Consider the following 20,919-nt stretch of genomic DNA (forward strand, 5'->3'; position numbering starts at 1 on the left):
CCAACTCCATAAGATGGTCAAAAGAAACTAGAAATAGTGAATGGAAGTAGAGAGACATCAAGAATTTAGAATAACTTGAAAAGAAACAAGGTAAGATTTACATGGGTAAAATATAGAGGAATATCTCTTCTCGAAGTTGCTTCAACTGGTAAAACAGAGAAGAGGTGTGAAAATGTGTGTATTTCAGGCACCTGAAAACAGTTTGAGGAAGAAAAAAGAATGAGTGGATGAAAATAATGTGTAACTGGTATAATTTGATTGTGAGGCACATACACATAAATGACTTGAGAAAATAAACATGGAGAGTGTGGGATGTGAATGTTCAGACTTGTTCAGTTTGGACACTTCATACTCCTATTATTTTGTTTTCTTGTTGATGCCCTAGAAACATACATTGGAATATTCCTTCAGCATCCAGGAGAATCTAGAGAGTCAACCCTTCCTGCCACCAAGGAAGGAGAAACTAGTTTTAAGATTTTAAGATTTAGGCTCTGGGTATAATGGGTCTTCATGGCTCATTGTGAAAATACAAGAGGGAGTGTAGTGTTTGGGGAAAGAAGCGGAGTGGCATGGATAAGCCCAGACAAGAAGGAACTTCTTCAGCCTGGAATGAGGTTCCCCTGAGAGCAGGGAATAGGAGGGGCTCAGAGCTTCTGGGTAGTTCCTGGGCTGGCTGCAAGGTGAACCTATGGAGGTGAGGTCATCAGTACCACAGCTGCCAGCCTCCTGGGAGACTCCTGTGTCTTACTCCAGGCATACAATCAAAGAGATTAACAGATCATGTCAGACATGATTAATAAAGATGCCTGCAGCAACCTTGATAAAAGGGGTATTAGAGGACTTCTTCCTCCAGGTACCATGAATGCCTTCCGTTTTCTGATGAAGCTCTGGGATGGAATTAATGACCCAAGTAGAATTGACCTCCAGTGAGATAGGTTCTGTGGCAGAACATGGATCGAATTAATGAAAATTAGGTGATTTTGACTTCATGTTTGAGGTTTTGGACTGGGTTTCTTACCAGCTATGTAGTTTTAGCCAATATTGGCCTCTGTCCAAACACTAACAATGCACCTGCTCTTGTTTTCTGTGAAGGTAATACACCCTTCTCCACGAAAGGTGTATTTTTTAAAAATAAATTTAATGTTTATTTTTGACAGAGAGAGAGACAGACAGAGAGAGAGAGAGAGAGAGAGAGATGGGGCACGAGTGGGGGAGAGGCAGAGAGAGAGGGAGACACAGAATCCAAAGCATGTTCTAGGCTCCGAGCTGTCAGCCCTCCGACGCAGGGCTTGAACTCATGAACTGTGAGATCATGACCTGAGCTGAAGTTGAATGCTCAACTGACTGAGTCACCCAGGTGCCCCCCCTTCTTTTCTTTCTTTCTTTCTTTCTTTCTTTCTTTCTTTCTTTCTTTCTTTCTTTCTTTCTTTCTTTCTTTCACACTTTGTAATCCAACATCTGCACTTTTTTTGTTCTTATGGAATCTAACAGAAATACTGAGAGTGAATAAGATTACTCTAGATTTATGGGATTCCCTCAAATATAGGGAATTACTCCCTACCCATCATTCTTTAATTCTGGTTTAAAAGGGTTAGTGTTTATATATGATGAAGGTTTATTTGGATAGGGCCAAACTTCAGTGCATGGGTCACAGATTTCAGGTATCTCTCCTTCTAAATAGACTGGATATAGGAAACTCAGATTTATATAAGGAACTGATCTGTTTTGCACAAATGGAAGATTGGAATTTAAAGAAAAAAGGTTTTGGCTAAGGTAATTCCTGGCTATAAAGTGATATCAAGGTCCCATTTTTTTCTTTTTTGTGTTAATTCTCCAATAAAAGGCCTAGGGTGTGGAGTAGTAAAGTAACTCTGATGATAGTTTAGGGGTCTTGCCTTGAGAGAAATTTCTGTGAAGTAGAAGCAGCAGAGGGCAGATTTGGATTTGATTTGGGTAAGTGCTATGAATGCTGAAAGCTTTGCAAAGGTAACGTTCATTCCAAGGTGGAAACCAGCACTGTCACAGACATGTGGCTTTGTTTGCACAGTTTGTTGGAAGAGGAAAGGATAGAAGGGCTCTGAATTCATTTGAAAAAGTTATTTTTCCTAATGATAAAAGCATTATGTGCTCAATTGAGGAAAATGGAAAATAAAATGTAGAGAAGAAAACAAATCCAATTTCATCCAGAAATAACTATTATAACCACTCTGGTTCATTTCTGTATATTCTTTCTCTCTCTCTTTCTCTTTTTCTCTCTCTCATGTGTATTCCAAGATATATGCTGGAAATATCCTGTAGATACTATTTTGTATCCTATTTTATTCACTCAATAACAAATCATCAGCCTTGTTTTGTGTCCTTAAAAATTCTTCCCAAACATCATTTTGTATGAGTTGATAATTCATCAGAAATGTATAGCATAACTTAACCATTCTGCCTTTTTAGGGATATTTTTATGTGAAAATCATTGCACATAAACCTTAGACATACTTCAATTATTTCCTCATGACAGAATCGTAGATGTGGAATTATTTGGGGGGACAGAAGATATAAACTTTCTGTGGCTCTTAATTTATATTATGAAATTGTTTTCTAGAAAAGTTATAGCAGTTTATGCAAGAATGCCCGTTGTATTATATCTTGTATGTCCTGAACAGTATCTTCTAAAACTCTTTGTAATTTGAAATGCTTAAAAAATTGCAATTGTTTGAATTTGCATTTCCTTGTTTAGGAATGAGCTTGAACATATTTCTTATGTTTATTAATCATGTACATTTTTTCTTCTGTAAATATGTCTTTTTACTTGCTTTTCTATTGGGGGTTTTAGAGTTTTTCTTAACATATATATTCAAGATGGTAATCTTTTGCTATATTTGTGAAACACGTTATGAATTGTATGGTATATATGTATTTCTATACTAAGAGTATTAACTCTCTTTGTTGAAGTCTGTGTTTATCTCATGTACATATCCTCCTCTGAAGTTCTTATCAATTCTTCAAGGATGCAGTCGAATCTTATTTCCTCCCAAAAGCCTACCAAAATCCCTGGGGTGAAATGAAGCCTCTCTCCTTCCATGCTGTCACCATATTTGGTTTTGTTACTCTATAGCATTTGTTTTCATCTGCTTTAGAAGAAAGCTTCCCATGTTGGAAAGCAGCCATTCTGTTTTACTCATTTTGGTACCCTGACAGTGCCCACAATCCTTCGCACAAAACAAGCGTCTGATAAATACTTGCGTTAAATGAAGTGAAATCAAAACCATGATGGCTTCACTTTCAAAATAATAGATCCTTATCATCTTGCAATTGCATGTGCGGTAGACTTGACAAAATCAACTACAATCTGGATGAACTACAAAAACAACTTGCCATGAATTTTTCTCTCATAACCCAAGCATAGGCTGTAGGGATTTATGACTCTCGTGTAGTTTGGTTGAAGTTAGTCACTCATATAAGCTTTCTCTAAACTATAACCATGAGCTCATATAATTAAATTTCACTGGGAAAAATATATCATAAAAGCCACTCTAGGTGACATGGTTATAAAAAAGAAATAGAAGCTAGACAGGCACACTTAATCACAACTTCTAATGGGATTAGAAATATGAAAACAACAACCCAAACAACAAAATATCCTAGAAGGCTGAGTTAAAATTGCCCAGAGTGATTCTGAGTGGTATAATTTTGTTTTATGGGTACCCAGGGCCTGTAAGGATACAGAATAGAATGATAAACATAACCAATAAGTAGTACAGTACATGGTTTGTGGCAGATGATTCACCAGGAATACTGATATAAAAGATTAACTTCAATTTTAAAATTCAAACCCTCAATTTTCTTTGAGAATCAAGAATTACCATGAGTGCTTTTGTTTTGTTTTGTTTTGTTTTGTTGTTAGGAAAATTCAAATGAAAATAGGTCTAAAAGATGGGCCAAAAGTGGAGCCTGGAGAGTACTGTTGAAGTGTCAATAGTGGGATTACTTGTGCCTCAGTCTCTTTGGCTCAGCAAGAGTGAGGATTCACCTGGTATCTGGGTGCACTCACTCCTCCAGGCTGACAGACTCTCTCCCCTGAGACCATTGCTCTTGTGGGGTAGTGATTTCAGAGTAGGTAGATCCTCCAGAACCTTAAGAAAGGAGAAGACCTTAAGAAAGAAGAAAAACCTTAATGTAGGATGTGCTATTTTCTTAAGCCTTGAATTTCAAAGTGTACAATCCAGGTGTGAAGCAGAAGAGGTGTGGAACAGGCAACTAAATTGTTCCTCCAGCAAGATAAAAGAGTTCTAATATTGAGTCAGGGAGATTGAAGAGAGGTAGACTTATGTGCAGCACTCTGCGTCTCCAAGCCCTCCTTCCTTCCTGTCTCAAGAACAAACTTCTTGACAGGCCTTACAGCAGAGAACACAAGGGGAGCTGTCTCCCATTACTTTTGGGAGATCCCCAGTGTAAAGGGACTTTTTCTCAGCAAATGTTCCCATGGCCACAGGCATGGAAAGTCTAACAGAGATGGTGTTGAAGGGCCCGTGTGAGTGCTCACTAAAAGATAATAACATTACGAGGGGGGATGCTGGGTGACTCAGTCGGTTAAGTCTCTGACTTCAGCTCAGGTCATGATTCAGGTTTCACTAGTCTGAGCCCAAATCAATTCTCTGTGCCCTTCTCCCTCTGTGTGGGCGCATACGCACGTGTGCTCTCTCTCTCTCTCTCACCGTCTTTCTCTCTCTCTCAAAAATAAATAAACATTAAAAAAGATAACATTATGGTCAGATTTATAATGCTACTTTGAGTAATAGTAGAAAAATTGAATTTTAGAACTGGAATGGACTTTAATGATGACCTAGTCAAACTCTCACATTGTACTGATGAGGTGGTCTCACCAGAAAGTTTAATTGCTTACCAAAGGAACCCAACCCTTTGGTGGCAGAGTCCGGATTAGAATCCAAGTCTTCCAGCGCCCGGTGCTCCTGATCTCCAGGACTCCAACTCCCATCCCCAGGCTGTCTACACTCTAATCCCAAGCATTTCTTTCATGGTTTTCTAAATTTTTTTTTTACACAATTAAAAATGTTTTATTAAGGCCCATACATAAACAAAGTTATTTTTAAAAAGAAAAACCAACCCAAGGAAGGACAAGGATGTAGGGTAACAAGCCTTGGCCCCTCCTTGTATCCCATCTACAAATGCAACTATGTTAATGTTTCCCCCTTCCTCTTGCATTCCTTTCCACCTTTATCTCAAAATAAAACGCTGATGTGTTTCTTGCTAATTTATCATTTTCAGATTTTTGCTTATGGATTTGGTAAAAAAGAATCTAGTTCAGTCTAGTTCCATGACTCACACCATCATTGTCATTTATTACTACTGACTCTCTTTACGTTTCTGGGCAGAGTATCGTGTGTGTGACTCATTCTGTTTATCACAGCCTTGCGTAGAGCGTTGTTATATGTCTCTTTATTATTTTTAAAAAATACATTATTTGACATGTAATTCAATGTATATTATGTGCTTAATGCAGTTTTAACACATATGTCTCTGATGCTTAATGATACATTGTTCAGTTTTGCTTGTTTTTGAACTTTAAAACGCTCATATAGTAGTATATTGTAAGCGATCTTCTTGGACTTGCTTTCTTCACTCAATATTATATCTCCAAAAGTAATCAATTGTGTTGCATTTTTCAGAGTTCATATTAACATCTTTGTGATATTCAGTTATGTGAATGCACCACAATTTATTCATCCATGCTGCTGCTATCTCTATGGACATTTGTTTTTTTCCTTTTCCTCCCTACCTTCTATTATGAATACTGAGGTAGGAGACTTCTTGTGTCTCCTGGTGGGTATATGCCCAGAGCTTCTCTTGGGTACATAGTCAGGAGTGAGACTACTGGGCCACCTGCTATAACAATGTTCATCTTTTAGAGATATTGCCAAATTGGACTGCCTCTCACCAGTGACGTGTTTCCATGCATCTAACATCTGTCCAACATCACTGTGAAGTGACATGCTAATGAAATGGACATTTTTTATGTTTTGTATGTGTATTGGACATTAATTTTATTCTTCTATGAAAAGCCTATATACACCTTTTATTGATTTTTCTGTTATATTGTATTTTTCACATTGATTTGTAGGGGTCATTCGTGTATTATGAATACTGCTCTTGTTTCTTATATGGTATCATAAGTCAGGGTACTTCCAGGAAGAGAAATCACACCAATTATTTGCACAAGGAAAATTTAATATAAAGAATTATTAAGTAGAAGAAGGTAGTTATCTACTAAAAGAAGTGAAAGATGAAAGTGAGAAGTCCAGAAGTAGCAGGTGCTTAGCCCCCCCAACCTCTCACTGCCAAGGCTGAGATTCAGACCTCTTCAGAGGGAAAGTCCTCTTCAAAAGCCTTCCAGTGGTGAAGCAATTTATGAGAGGGTGTGATCAGACCTAGTCTGTTAAAATACCTACCAGTGCAAAAGGTGTGGGCATGATAGGTGTGGTCTCTAGAGGTGGTTCACCATTGCTGGAGAGTGAGAGTTGGTCTGTAGAAGTAATCAACCATTGCTCATGTGGGGGTGGGGTGGGGCAGGAGGATGGCCAGAAGTTGTGTCTTTTTATTTTTTAAATTTTGTATGTTTATTTATTATTGAGAGAGAGAGAGAGCGAGCGAGCGCATGAGCAGGGCAGGTGCACAGAGAGAGAGGGGAACAGAGGATATGAAGTGGGCTCCCCTCTGACAGCAGAGGCAGTAACTCAGGAACCATGAGACCATGACCTGAGCCAAAGAAGGATGCTCAATTGACTGTGCCAGTCAGGCTCCCCCAGAAGTTGTGTCTTAATGCTTAAGTAGAATCAGATTAATCATTATTGGTAGGACTTCTTCATAGGTGATATAGTATACTGATGATCTGACTACACCAGGTATGACACAACTAATGACAAGTTAGTTCTTACTATCTCCTGGAAATCTCCATGATGAACCCACATTTTCTGTTCACTACTAGATGATCAGTGGGATGAAATTTTGCCCTCTGAGAATATATTTTTCCTCACCAATATGTAATGGTTTTTATAATTTTTCCCCTTATCAGATAATACATTGGGAATCACAAAATGATGATTATTCTAATGCTATAGTACTGCATTTATTAGCCTGCATTCTTCTGTAAAGCAGTACTTTCTTTTGACTTTTCCCTTTTTCTTATGACAGAAAGCAGGCAAACACTCAAAGACTAATTGGATGATGTCAAAAAGATACAAAAGTCAGCCAGAAGAAACTCCCATAGGCCAAATTTTGGGATAATTTGAGGACCAAAAAAAAAAATGAGGATATAATTAATTACAATGTATTCAATAAAATCCATAACTCTATAGGGATATAAAAAGCACCGAGAGAAAGAGATATTTCAGCTATTGGATTTAAACCACTTACATTTTTTTGTTACGATAATTGGTATATTGGGATTTATCTTTACATCTTAATTTTTTGACATCTATTTTTGTTCCACTTCTGTGCTTCTAGTTTTGTCCTTATTTGTTTTGGACAGATTGATTTTAGTTGTTAGGAATTATTTATTTTTGCTTTTTTCTTATTCCATTTTCCTCCTCCACATATGCTGAATGTATACATTATTTTCATTCATGTAGTGTTTGTCTCTGAAAAACAATTACTTATCCTTCTTTTTTTTTAATTTTTTTAAATGTTTATTTATTTTTGAGAGAGACAGAGACAGAATGCAAGTGGGTTAGCGGCAGAGAGATAGACACAGAATCCGAAGCAGGCTCCAGGCTCTGAGATGTCAGCACAGAGCCCAACGCGGGGCTCGAACTCACGAGCTGTGAGATCATGATCTGAGCTGAAGTCGGTTGCCCAACCGATTGAGCCACCCAGGCACCCCTACTTATCCTTCTTAAGATAAGAGCAATGTGCCTCCCTCCTGTACACACAAAGACCTTATCACACCAACTCCAATCACTTCCCTGTCTGGTATACTAATATAGTCCAGCATTTTAGTTCTTTTTTTTTTTTTTTTAAGTACTTAAAATTAGAAACTATCATCATTAGGGGTGCCTGGGTGGCTCAGCTGATTAAGTGTCCTACTCTGGCTGAGGTCATGATCTCATGGTTCATGAGTTTGAGCCCCACATTGGGCTCTGTGCTGACAGCCAGGAGCCTGGAGCCTGCTTTGGATTCTGTGTCTCCCTCTCTCTTTCTGCTCCTCCTTGCTCATACTCTGTTGTGCTCTGTCTCTCAAAAACTAAAGTAAAATATTACAAAAAAATTTTTTTTAAAAGAAAGTATCATCATTATTTTATAGAGAAAATTTTTGTTTGGATTTATATTTATGTTTATCATTTTATTAATTTACCACCCTTTCCAGAATCTTAGACCCCTCTTGTAGTATCATTTTCCTTCTTCCCAAATTACATCTTCTAGTAGCTCCTTTAGTAGGAAGTTATCAGATTTTGCTTATTTGCAAATGTCTTTATTTCACTTGCATTCTTTTTTTAATTTTTTTTTTTTAATTTTAGAGAGAGAGACTGGGAGAGGAGCAAAAGGAGAGAAGAAGAGAATCTCAAGCAGGCTCAACGCTCAGCATGGAGCCTGACATGGGGCTTGATCCCAAGATTCTGGGATCATGATCTGAGCTGAAATCAAGAGCCAGACACTCAACTGACTAAGCCACCCAGGTGCTCCTCACTTGCATTCTTAAAGAAATAGTTTTGCTAGGTACCAATTTTGAGGTTGGTTATTTCCTCTCACCACCATGATATTATTCCACTGTCCTCAGAATCCTTTGTTGCTATTGAGAAGTATGTGTCTTTCTAATCGCTGTTCCTTTGTGTTCCTTTTAATTCTGCTTTTTAAAGATCTTCTCTTTGTTTTTAGTGTTCTGTAATTTTACTACCATGTATCTAGGTGTGGGTTTCTTTTTGTTACTTGTTATACTGCTTGTATGTTTTTTAATCTGTAGATCCATGTTTTTAATCAATTCTGGAAATGTTTTAGTTAGTACTTTGCTAAACATTTCTTCTTCTCTGTTGTATCTATTCTCTTCTAAGACTCTCATTTTATATATGTTAAGCTCTCTCATTTAACTCTCCCAATTCTTTAAAAATTTTTTAATGTTTACTTATTTTTGAGAGAGAGAGAGGGGGAGAGAGAGCACAAACAGTGGAGGGGCAGAGAGAGAGGGAGACACAGAATCTGAAGCAGGCTCCAGGCTGCCAGCACAGAGCCCAATGCAGGGCTTGAACTCACAAACCGGGAGATCATGACCTGAGCTTAAGTCAGATGCTTAACTGACTGAGCCACCCAGGTGCCCCTACTCTCCCAATTCTTTAGTGTCCTTTTATTAGTCAAGATTCTCTAGAGTAACAGAACCCATAGGAGGTACACACACACACACACACACACACACACACACACACACACACACACCCCACACCTCATGGGGAGGTAGGAGAGAGAGAGAAAGAGAGAGAAAGAGAAAGTGAGGGAGAGGGAAGCTTGGAGAGTCCAAAATCTGTAGGGTGGGTAAGCAAGCTGGTGACCCAGGGAAGAGTTGTAGTTGGAGTCCAAAGGCAGTCTGCTGGCAGAATTCCCTCTTCATCAAGGAGGTCAGTTTTTTCTATCAAGGCCTTCAACTGTTTGGATAAAATCCACCCATATTATGCTTTATTAAAAGTCTACTGATATAAATGCTAATCTGATCTAAAAACTACCTTCACAGACACACCTAGAATAATGTCTAACCAAATATCTGAGTACTACAGCCCAGCCAAGTTGACACATAAAATGAACGATCATAGTCCTGTTCATGTTTTCTCTCTTGTTTTTCTATGATGAACTCTGAACACTTTGTTTGCATCGATCTCAGCCAGTAGCTAGCCCTCAGGTGCTTTTCAGTTGTATACAATCTGCTATTTAATAATTAATTGAGATCTTTTTTTCAACAAATATATTTTCAGTTTCTACAAGTTATTTAAAAATGCCACTGTTTGGTTGATCATATTTGTGAGTCATTCTTCATTTTTTAGACCTTCTTTGTATAACTACTTCATATTCTAGACTTAATAAAATTCTAATATCTGTAATCCTTGGGTTCAAAATCTGTTGTTTGTTGGCGTTACATTGTAGTTTGTTTTCTCATATGATGTTCTTGGATTATAATCCCACTGATTGATCCTAATAGGTGGGAATCCTGTGGATCTAATTTGGGGAGTGTGGAAGATTTACTGTGGAAAGGGTTTGCTTCTGTCCAAATGATGTCCCTAACATGGTATCATTTCAGCTCCTCATGGTACAGACTGGCCTCACCACAGAGTCCCAGGCTTCCCAGCTTCCCTTCCCCACCTGGCTAGGTCAAGGTTCAATTCCCAGATAGCAACACTGCTGTCTGTAACCACTGCCAGAGTATCCAGATCTTTGGTCTCAGCTCCACATAACTGCTACTGTATCTTAGCTATCACTATGAAGAAAATGTTATCATGTATGATCAATAATGATAATAAAGATAGTAGCATTAGCTGACTTCTTCTCTCCTAGATGGTGTACATAAGGAGAAAGAGGAGTGAAAACTATGAATGTCCAGCTGAGAACATGCATGGAGAATCAAAAAGCCTCCATGGCAACTTTGAAAGAGTCCTTCCTCTCCTGTAGGTTGCAGAGTAAATATGGCTGAACCTGAGCCCCAAGGCCTGATTAGAAGGCCTGCAGAGTTGCAACATCAATGAAATGCTCTGTTCTACTTGATCTCTCAGATTAAAGTAAGGGTGCTGGCAAGAAGGGGGTTGATATAGATATTTGGGCAGATACGTGTGAAGCTGAGAGATATAAATCCTCCAATCTTTGAGAATTTCCTTTGGCAGAGGAGTCCTCTCCTGCTCTTCAGGAAATCTGCCTAATTTTGCATCAAAGTCTTTCAATGACTGCACCTTAGGCATCTGTTGCACAAACTGATACTGATTCTTGTTAGGACCTATCCCGTCACTATTTTTTATTGTCCCTGTGTTTGCATATAAGAGTTATATCATAACACGGTCCAGATAAAAAAATATCAGGGCATAATTTCTGCTGCAACAGTTATAGTACCTCACCAAATTCTATTGTCAGAAGTGTGAGGAACATTTATGGGAATGAGTTCTAATGGCATTCACTCGAGGAGGATGAACTAGAAGGCTTGATTGGGCTGAATTCTTTGCCATGGTGTGCTCACATGGAATTCTGAATTTAATGTGTTGGTTCAAGTACTTGTGATGGCATCACCAGCATCTACTACTTTGGAATTCTACTTTTTGTCACTGAGATCAGGGAACCCAATCCACTGAAGCATCTTCTGCCATCATCTATGGTTTGCTCAGGATAGCTACCCTAGGGCTATGGAAGATGGCGATGCCCCCTTCTCAATGCATTTCTTAATGCCTTGGTGACAAGGGGACCTTGAGGCCTCTTGGAGGGGTATGGTTAGGAGATGGCTGAAAATATTGAATATGCTCAAAGCATTTCAAGAGTCCTATCTCCCTGAGCTTTCAGATGCTTTCCTCTATAGCTTGGTTCTCAAAAAGTGTCAGTCTAGTATCAGCAATGTCAGCATTACCTGGGCACTTGTTAGAAATTCAACCTCTTGGACCACAACCCAACCTACTGAATCCAGAAACTCTGGGGTGTCTCTCAGACATACGTGTTTCTAAAACCCCTCCTGAGATTCTGTTGTATGACAAAGTTTGAGAACCAGTACTATATAACTCTGAAAGCACACTCTGTAAGAAGTCCGGTCATCTTGAGGTCACCACACTGGAAAGACTATAAAGACTATTTAACCAGATAAAAAGAAAGACTATATAGAGAGACTACATAGAAATATGCCCAAGAAAGATGCCTGAGAAAGATGCCTGAGGACCCCAGCTGATCCAAGCCCTGGATGTCTGACAGTCACTTTTAATGTTTTAAAAATGTCTTTGAATAGATATAGGACTTTGAGAAGTATGTAGTGCTGTTTGTAGGTATGTGCTTTTAATTTACATAAGGAGTATTGTACTCTTTCTCACATTTTTCACTTAACAGTACATTTTCATGTATTTCTCACCACTGTGTGGTAATTCATTACATGTGTCTACTACATTTAACATTAATTCTCCAAATGATGAGCATCCAGGTTATCTTCAACTCTCCACTACCACAAACCATCGATCAACATCCTCATATATGCCCTGCCCCACTTCATGAACCTAGGAAAATTTCTATGAGGAGTACATTGATGAAGGAAAACTTAGATTCCCATTTTTATTTAGAAATAATTCTAGTAGAAGACAAGGCTCCTATGTCAGAAATTTTAAAAGACTGGTCGGGGAACAGTCAATACAAAAAGCCTTGATGCTTTCCTAGTTTTATATATAAAACATACACACACAATACAAGCATACACATAACTTTATATTCTTAGTTCTGTGGTTGAAACAAACAAAAAAGTCACACAGGTGACACATTGCTAAGAGCTATGATATTTGCTACTGAAGTCCATACTAATTGATGCCTTTTTTTTTTTTTTTTTTTTACAAACTATGTACACATGAAACCAGCTGAAGAGTGTAGTCCCCTGTGGGAATGTGAATCCCCTAGATGGTTGGCAATGGAATAGTCTTAGTAAATATATAACCAGTTGTGAGCGAAGGAGGCATGGGCTAGCACTAAGTGCTTTAAGAATATTCATGCAGTTAGGGTACTTGGGTATCTCATTCAGTTTAGTATCCAACTCATGATTTTGGCTCAGGTCATGAACTCAGGGTCCTGCGATTGAGTCCCACATCCGGCTCCGTGATGAGCATGGAGGCTGCTTAAGATTCTCTCTCTCCCTCTCTCTCTCTCTCTGCCCCTCTTGTCCTCTCTCTCTCTAAAAAATAAATAAATAAAATTAATTTAAAAAAAGGATATTCATGCAGTTATTGCTATCTTAACAAGAGGTCATTCTTCAGGACTTAAATTGGTATCTGTTATTTTGTAAATTTCTTAACTATTCAGAAATAAATGTAATGTCCTTAGAAATGGAAATAGTACATATACTCCATAAGCCTCTTGAAAGCACTTCTAGTTTATTGTTAATTATTTAAACTGTGGATATATGGTACACATAAATTAACTATCTATTACCTGTGCCTGAAGGAGAAGAATGAGGAGTGCCTATTGTTAGTGTGAGGTTTTGCCAAATTCCATTACTTCCTCCTTTTCCCCTCTGGGGCTCCCTTGCTGATGGAGGGACTAAGCCAATTGGGGAAACAATGATAGGCTTATTCTTTAATAACCAGGAGAGTATCTGATACTTCAGGTCAAGAATGTGGTAAAAACAGGGCACCTGAGTGGCTCAGTCAGTTGAGCATCTGACTCTTGATTCCAGCTCAGGTCTTGATCCCAGGGGTGTGGGATCAAGCCCTGCATCAGGCTCTGTGCTGAGCATGGAGTCTGCTTACGATTCTCTCTTTCTCTTTCTCTTTCTCTCTCTCCCTCTGCCCCTCTCCCCAACTCGTGCTCTCTCTGAAAAAAGAAAAAAAAAAGACGGGAGTAAAAGACGATAGTAAAAGACTGTAGTAAAAACAGAATTGGCTGAGCCACAGAAGTATCTGCTAGTCACTTGAACTGAGTATATTCAGGCTGCTGGACTTCCTAACTTACTCACCCAGGAAAGGACAGGGGAGGGAAAATGCCCAGTAGGTTTACTAAAGGAGACTGAAGGCTTATGCACCCACTGCACATGGAAACAGGACCTAAAGGAAATGACTAGTTTGGCATTTTCCTTTAAGGCACAATAAGCTTGTGCATTAGGTAATTGTGGCCTGATGAGGGTTGATCCATTCAACAAGTATTTACTGAGAATGTATGTAACCAGATACAAAGAAGAATCCACTTTGTTGTAAGAGTTTATAAGCTAGAAAAATCTTTCTCAAAATGTGTATCCCAAAAATAGGTGTTTGATGTAGGAGAGATCTGTGGTCAGGAAAGTTTGAGAAATGTTGGGTTGTTTTGGTCTGTTCAAATTATTATGATATCCTGGGTGACTTACACAGCAAGCAGTTATTTCTCAGTTCTGAAGGCCGAAAATCCAAGATCAAGGAGCCAGCAGATTCAGTGCTGGTGAGGGCCTGATTCTTGGTTCACAGCCGGCTGGCTGTCTTCTGGCTGTGTCCTCAACATGGCAGAAAGAGTGAGACAGTCCTCTGGGGTTGTGGCACTAAGCCCAGTCATGGGGGCTCCGTCCTCATGACCTAATCACTTGCCAGAGTCCCCACCAGCAAATACCATCACACTGGGTGTTAGGATTAAAACATATGAATTTGGGAGGAATACAAATATTGAGTCCATTGCATGGGTTATAAATGTTAAACAGATTGCTTTTGGCAGGACTTAGTTCATGTAACGTGCAGATGATGTGATTCTGCAAAAGGAACAGAGACTATAGTATTTCCCAAATTGTCTAAAGGACTAATGTTCCACTGAAACAAACTTTCAGCAACATTTACGACCTTATCTACTCTTCTCTCCCTTTCTCCAGCCACACTCGTCCCCAGGCTGTTCCTTGACCATTCCAGCCCCTCAGCAGGAGGCTTCACTTTGTGTTTACCTCTGCCTGGGGCACTTTTCTGCAGATAGTCACTGCTCCACCACTCTGTGGTTATATTTATTAATTTTTCCTCCAACCCTCCTGATCTCCCGTCCCTACTTTCTTTTCCTCTATAGTAATTGTCACCTTGTAAAATACCATATATTTCACGTATTGATTGTGTTTATTGTATCTCCCCAGGAAAACATACGCTCCCTGAGGGCAATAGTTTTGACTGTTTTGTTCACTGTTGACTTCCCACAGTGCTGGGCACTGAATAATATGACTGAGGGAAGAACTGGTTTAGAGGGAGAATTGCTGTAAGAGATATTGCACAATAACTTGAAAATTCTAGGGGCGCCTCGGTGGCTCAGTTGGTTAAGCACCTGACTCTCGATCTTGGGTCATATCATGATCTCTTGGTTTGTGAGATGGAGTCCCATGTTGGGCTCTGTGCTGACAGTGCAGAGCCTGCTTGGGATTCTCTCTGTCCCTCTCTCTCTCTGCCCCTCCCCACTTCTTTCTCTCTGAAAATAAATAAACTGAAAAAATTCTAAACAATTATTCTCACTTTTGTGTATCTCATACTATCTCCCTCCTTCTTGATGTTCAGGTCTCTCAGCCTTCGATATTAGTAATTTATTTATGACTTAATAGTAAAAAGAAAAATTACAGGTGTCCCTGGGTGGCTCAGTTGGTTAAGTGTCCAACTTCAGCTCAGGTCATGATCTCGTGGTTCACGAGTTTGAGCCCTGCGTTGGGCTCTATGCTGACAGCTCAGAGCTTGGAGCCTGCTTCAGATTCTATGTCTCCCTCTCTCTCTGCCCCTCCCCCACTCATATTCTGTCTCTCTCTCAAAAATAAATAAACATAAAAAAAAACTAAAAAAAGAAAAATCACTATTTAATTCTAAAATCTGATTCACCCAGATAACGGAAAGGATGGTTTTGAGAAAACAAAGTAGATCTGGCTGTAAAGTTACCTTCCAAAGCATATGGACCACTAGTTCAAAAAACAAACAAAAAACCAAAAAAATACATATAATGTGTCCAGAGAAAAGTCTAAGAAGAACTTTTAACTTTGATCTTAAGTTCATCTCCCCCCTCCACTGTTTCTCTTAATGATAAGTCATTACAGAAATATATCCTTAAATAGGGGCCTGTGAACTTAAAAAAAAGATACCTCTTCTTTCTTTTTTCCCATCCTAAGTGAAATGCTTGTTTATTGAACTGTCATCAAATGTAATTTGATTAAATTGCACTCATTCATGCTTACATCCCCGTATATAAGGCTAGCTTGTTCTAAAAACTAACAAAAATAACAAAGCAGAAAATTATACAATTCTTTTCAGTTTCATCTTTCTTTATAAAAATCTGTGTCTAGGGGCGCCTGGGTGGCGCAGTCGGTTAAGCGTCCGACTTCAGCCAGGTCACGATCTCGCGGTCCGTGAGTTCGAGCCCCGCATCAGGCTCTGAGCTGATGGCCTAGAGCCTGGAGCCTGTTTCCGATTCTGTGTCTCCCTCTCTCTCTGCCCCTCCCCCGTTCATTCTCTGTCTCTCTCTGTCCCAAAAATAAATAAACGTTGAAAAAAAAATTAAAAAAAAAAGATAAATAAAAAAAATCTGTGTCTAACTTTTCTGATGTTTAATTTTTAAGAAATGTTGGTTGTGAGTTCAAAGTTTTAATGGGACTAGAATAAACTTTAATGAATTTTTGTGTTATGGAACTTTTCAAACATACACAGAAGTAGAAAGAATAACACACTAAATCCTACGTATCTCTACTCTAGCTTCAACATCTATCAACATTATATCATCCTTGGACAACTTAAATATATAAGAAAGGAGTCTTCATTACTAAAAGGAGTCCTGTTTTTAGTTCTATATCAAGTGTAAGACTCAAGTTTGATTTCACACCAAACTATCCTAGAATCAGTACAAAATGTTAATAACTGAAATTGGGTGGAGATCAAAGGTCAAGGGGTAAGGAGGGGGAGATTCCCCATAGTATGGCTGAAGGCATACTTTTGTTTCTTTAAAAAAATTTTTTTTTAAATTTTTTTTAATGTTTATTTTTGAGACAGAGAGAGACAGAGCATGAATGGGGGAGGGTCAGAGAGAGGGAGACACAGAATCTGAAACAGGCTCCAGGCTCTGAGCTGTCAGCACAGAGCCTGACGCGGGGCTTGAACTCGCGGACCGTGAGATCATGACCTGAGCCAAAGTCGGCCGCTTAACCGATTGAGCCACCCAGGCACCCCTAAAAAATTTTTTTTAAATGTTTATTTGTTTTTGAGAGAGAGAGATAGAGCATGAGCAGTGGAGGGGCAGAAAGAGAGGGAAACACAGAATCCAAAGCAGGCTCCAGGTTCTGAGCTGTCAGCACAGAGCCTGACTTGGGGCTCGAACCCACGAATCGCAAGATCATGACTTGAGCAGAGCCAAAGTTGGACACTCAACAGACTGATCCACCCAAGTGCCCCCCTTTTGTTTCTTAATTATGACCCTATCAAAATCATCTTATTTAATAAAATAATACTTATTAATATTAGTCACCATTTTGGCTCAGTTGGTTAAGCATCCAACTCGATTTCGGCTCAGGTCACGATCTCATGATCTCAATGGTGGGGATTGAGCCCCACATTGGGCTCAGCGCTGGGCATGGAGCCTGCTTAAGATTCTCTCTCTCCACTCACACATGCTGTCTCTCCCTCTCACTCTCTTTCTAAAAAAAAATATTAGTCACCATTTATTGTGTGTCTTCTGGGCAATTTGCTATTTCTTTCACAAATATTTCTGTATTCAGCTTTCACCAACCCTGCAAGCTAGTTATCCCCAGTTTTCAAATGAGGCAGTTGGAAGCTCAGAATGGCTAAGTAGGTTTCTAAGATTGCCCAGAATCTAGAGAACAGGGCTGGGATTCAAACCCAGGTCTGTCTAAGTCTCAGCCAGATCCTACCACTCTCCACCTCCAACCCCAACGCTTGTGTCTCCTGTCCTGACTCTGTGACTCCTCTGTGAGATTCCTGGAGAGTCCCTTTACCATCCTGTAGCAGATGCTGTCAGTGCCCTGCCAGTTCCCCTGGCATATCATATTTCCATGCATGCTAGCTACACTTCTGATTGTCGGAACCTGCATCTCTGCTTGAGAGCCTTCTCACACCTCTGGAACCCCAGAGTTCTGCCCCAGCACAGGAGAGTCTAGACGTTCTAGAAAATTACCACTTCCCACTCAACTAGTGACTGGTAGGAGCTAAATATCCAGCTCCCTCATCCTTGGGCAGGATAACTCTGAAATGCTTGCTCTGTACTGGCTCCAGAGTTCGTCAGCAGTATTGATTCTACCTGAATACAGTGGAAGTTTACTTGAAAATACACCCTTTGATGATTCTTCCCTTCCAGTCTCATTTTCCCACCTCCTAAATTAAGTTTTTGTGCTCATATCCTCTCAGGATCTGCTTCTAAAGGAACTAAGCCTCTTCTATGCCTCAATTCCTTAACTATCAAGAGCAAAGATGTTGTATAAGATGAATTCAAGAATTCTATAGTTCTGTTGTGTGATAGTAAATGTCACCCAGACTTCGAACAGGGCCTTGTCTTCTTATGAGCCAGATCAAATGAGCTCAATACCACCAGCCCTAAATTCATGGCCATGGGAGTCAGAAGCCTTCTCAAGAGTTCTGAGAATTCCTAAAGCGTTTATGAAGTCTGCTCACATCTACTTCCCACGCTTCTGCTACTTTAGAGATTCTGTTCTACCCTGTGGACCCAGATGGGGCTCTCAGCTTTTACTTCTTTCTCTTTTTTTTTTTCCTTTTTTTTCCCTAAAGTTTATTTATTTTTGAGAGAGAGCAAGAGAGCGTGGGGGAGGGGGAGGGAGAGAGAGAGAGAGAGAGAGACAGAGAGAGAGAGACAGAGAGAGAGAGACAGAGAGAGAGAAAATCTCAAGCAGGCTCCAAGCTGTCAGTGCAGAGCCTGATGCAGGGCTTAAGCCCACGAACCATGAGATCTTGACCTGAGAGTCATGATCAAGAGTCAGATGCTTAACTGATTGAGCCACCCAACCACTCCTCAGCTTTGACTTCTCTTAAAGCAAACAAACAACAAACAAAAACAAGTCCCTAAAAGCATGTGTAGCTTAGTCAGACATTAATGAATTTCTGGAGAGAGGATGAATGAAGGAATGGTTTGGGGTCTCGTAACACAAATAACTACAGGCAACACTGCTCTTATCAGAGTTCTCACAAGGCTTTGAGGAACCCCCTGCTGAGGATTTTCACTGATGCTTCCCCTTACCTAGTCCCAGGGCTTCTCCCTCTCTTTCTTCCTCCTGTCTTTGGTTCTTCACTCGTCTCTATCCTTGTTAATCTCAGGAGCAATAGCATCCCATCCCTTGTCCATGCAACCCAGCTTCTCCCTTCTGGAATGTTTTGACACATGTTTGTTATCTAAGCCTCAATGGCCTCGCTTATATGATGTGACCTCATCAATTTATTCTCCCAAACAATGACACATTCCTGCTTAGGAGAATTCTGGTGAACATTGTTCAGTGAATCATCTCTTCCCTTTTCCCCAACCCCTTCTCCAGTGAGTTAAAAATAGTTCTTTTCTTTCTCTTCTTCTAGTGGGCACTGCTGTTATCTCTTTGACTTACCAAAACAGGAATCCTAAGTTAGTTTTTACTTTTTCTGTTTCGTGTTCTCTTCTTTCTCTCTCCATAAAGCCGATACACTTAGCCCTCTTTTCCAGGCAGCACTTGATGCTGGTCTCTGTCTCACTGTAAGCACATCACACCTTTTCTAAAGATGCAGATGGCTTCTCACTGTTCCACAGATAATGTGCACACATGATGGTCTTTCAAAGAAGTCTTTCTGTATTCAGAAAAATAAGTACACACTAATTCCTTGTGGCTTCCCTAAGCTGGCTCTGCTACAACTTTCCTATAGTTTCTAATAAAACCTCAATTATGTTCTTCAAATTGTTTCCTAGCTGTCAGATTCATGTGATCTGAATAACAAACATGTCTTTATCCACCAAGAAGAAGGCACTAGGATGGGATGAGATGCATCAGAAATTTATTGGTGGAAATATCACTGAAAGATAAAGAAGAGGAAGTAGGAAGTAGTAAGAGCCTTCAGACCACGATGTAGGTCTCAGGAGTGTGCAAGGAGAGCGAGGAGGAAGGAGGGTTGGGTATGAAGAATCTCAGACTGTAGCACAGTTCTCAGAAAGTTTTGGTCAGGCTGATGAGGAGTCCTGGAGCCAAAGCTGCCCATTAGAGGAGTTCTATGTCTGCAGGAATGGGCAACAGCAGTGCCCCAGCCATTCTCTGTCATTGGCTGAGGGCAGGCCAAGGGGAGTGTGACCTTAGTGAATGCAGGGCTGGATCTTTAGGGCAGTGAGGTCAAGTTCCTGCAGTAGAACAGCTGACTGGTGTATTTTAATGGCCACCACGTTGTTATTCAATACCTTCCTTTCTGTTGGTAGACTCTTTTTTACCACTTTGCCCATTACCTATATAAGTTATGTATCTAATATCAGCAGAGAATCTTTAGAAGGCAAACATTACATGTCAAATAATTATGTATAATAAAGAATTAAGACGATTTTACACAGTAATTTTGAGAATTGTTTTCTCTTAGTCATTTTTATCCTAAACTGGAGGATTTTAAGTTATGACTTCCAAAAAACCCTACAAATTGGAATAAAATTCCTTTACACTCAAATAAGTGTCTATCCATTATCTTTGTTTAAAAAACTAGAATGCTCAAATTTTATATCTTCTAAATATTCTTTAAAGGTTATTGAAATAATGGGGCACCTGGGTGGTTCAGTCAGTTAAGCATCCGACTCTTGATCTCAGCTCAGATCTTCATCTCAGATATTTGAGTTTAAGCCCTGTGTTTGGCTCTGCACTGGGCATGAAGCCTAGTTTTTGAAAAAAAAAAAAAAAAAAAGGTTACTGGAGTGATACCTTTGTAAGGGCTAATTATAATTTTTTTTTTAAGTATCAGTTATATGAAAAATGAGTGATTACTTTAAAAAAGGTAGATGATACAACTTACTATCAGCAGGTAAGAACCACTTCACTGGTCAAAAAATACATGCTGAAAAAAATCTCAGTTAGTGACAGTGATATTGAAAATTGTTATTTATATTTCTCAATGGAAAAATTTAAAATCAGCTGCTATAATTCCAAGCTTTCTAAAAGGAAATAAGAAAAAAAGAATGCCCAGAAAAATATGAACTTGGTGTTATTAGTCATAGCTCCAACATGCATGGACATTAACTTTCTATCAGAGACCAAGTGATTTAGATGAATGTTTTATTTAC

The 20,919-nt window shown here is 39.4% G+C and overlaps 1 long non-coding RNA gene across 2 annotated transcripts in view; it reads right to left on the reverse strand.

Annotated features, from left to right (window-relative positions):
- The window catches only part of LOC113598759 (uncharacterized), a 56,076-nt gene that overhangs the window by 28,742 nt on the left and 6,415 nt on the right, over positions 1–20,919 (reverse strand). The window contains exon 2 of one of the 2 annotated variants that reach the window (XR_003419468.2): positions 3,983–4,127. This is a non-coding gene — a long non-coding RNA (uncharacterized LOC113598759). Of the gene's footprint in view, positions 1–3,982; positions 4,146–20,919 lie in introns of both variants that reach the window. The other variant, XR_003419467.2, reaches the window with a different exon arrangement.

This window comes from Acinonyx jubatus, chromosome B2, assembly GCF_027475565.1.
Source record: "Acinonyx jubatus isolate Ajub_Pintada_27869175 chromosome B2, VMU_Ajub_asm_v1.0, whole genome shotgun sequence".
Lineage (NCBI taxonomy): Eukaryota > Metazoa > Chordata > Mammalia > Carnivora > Felidae > Acinonyx > Acinonyx jubatus.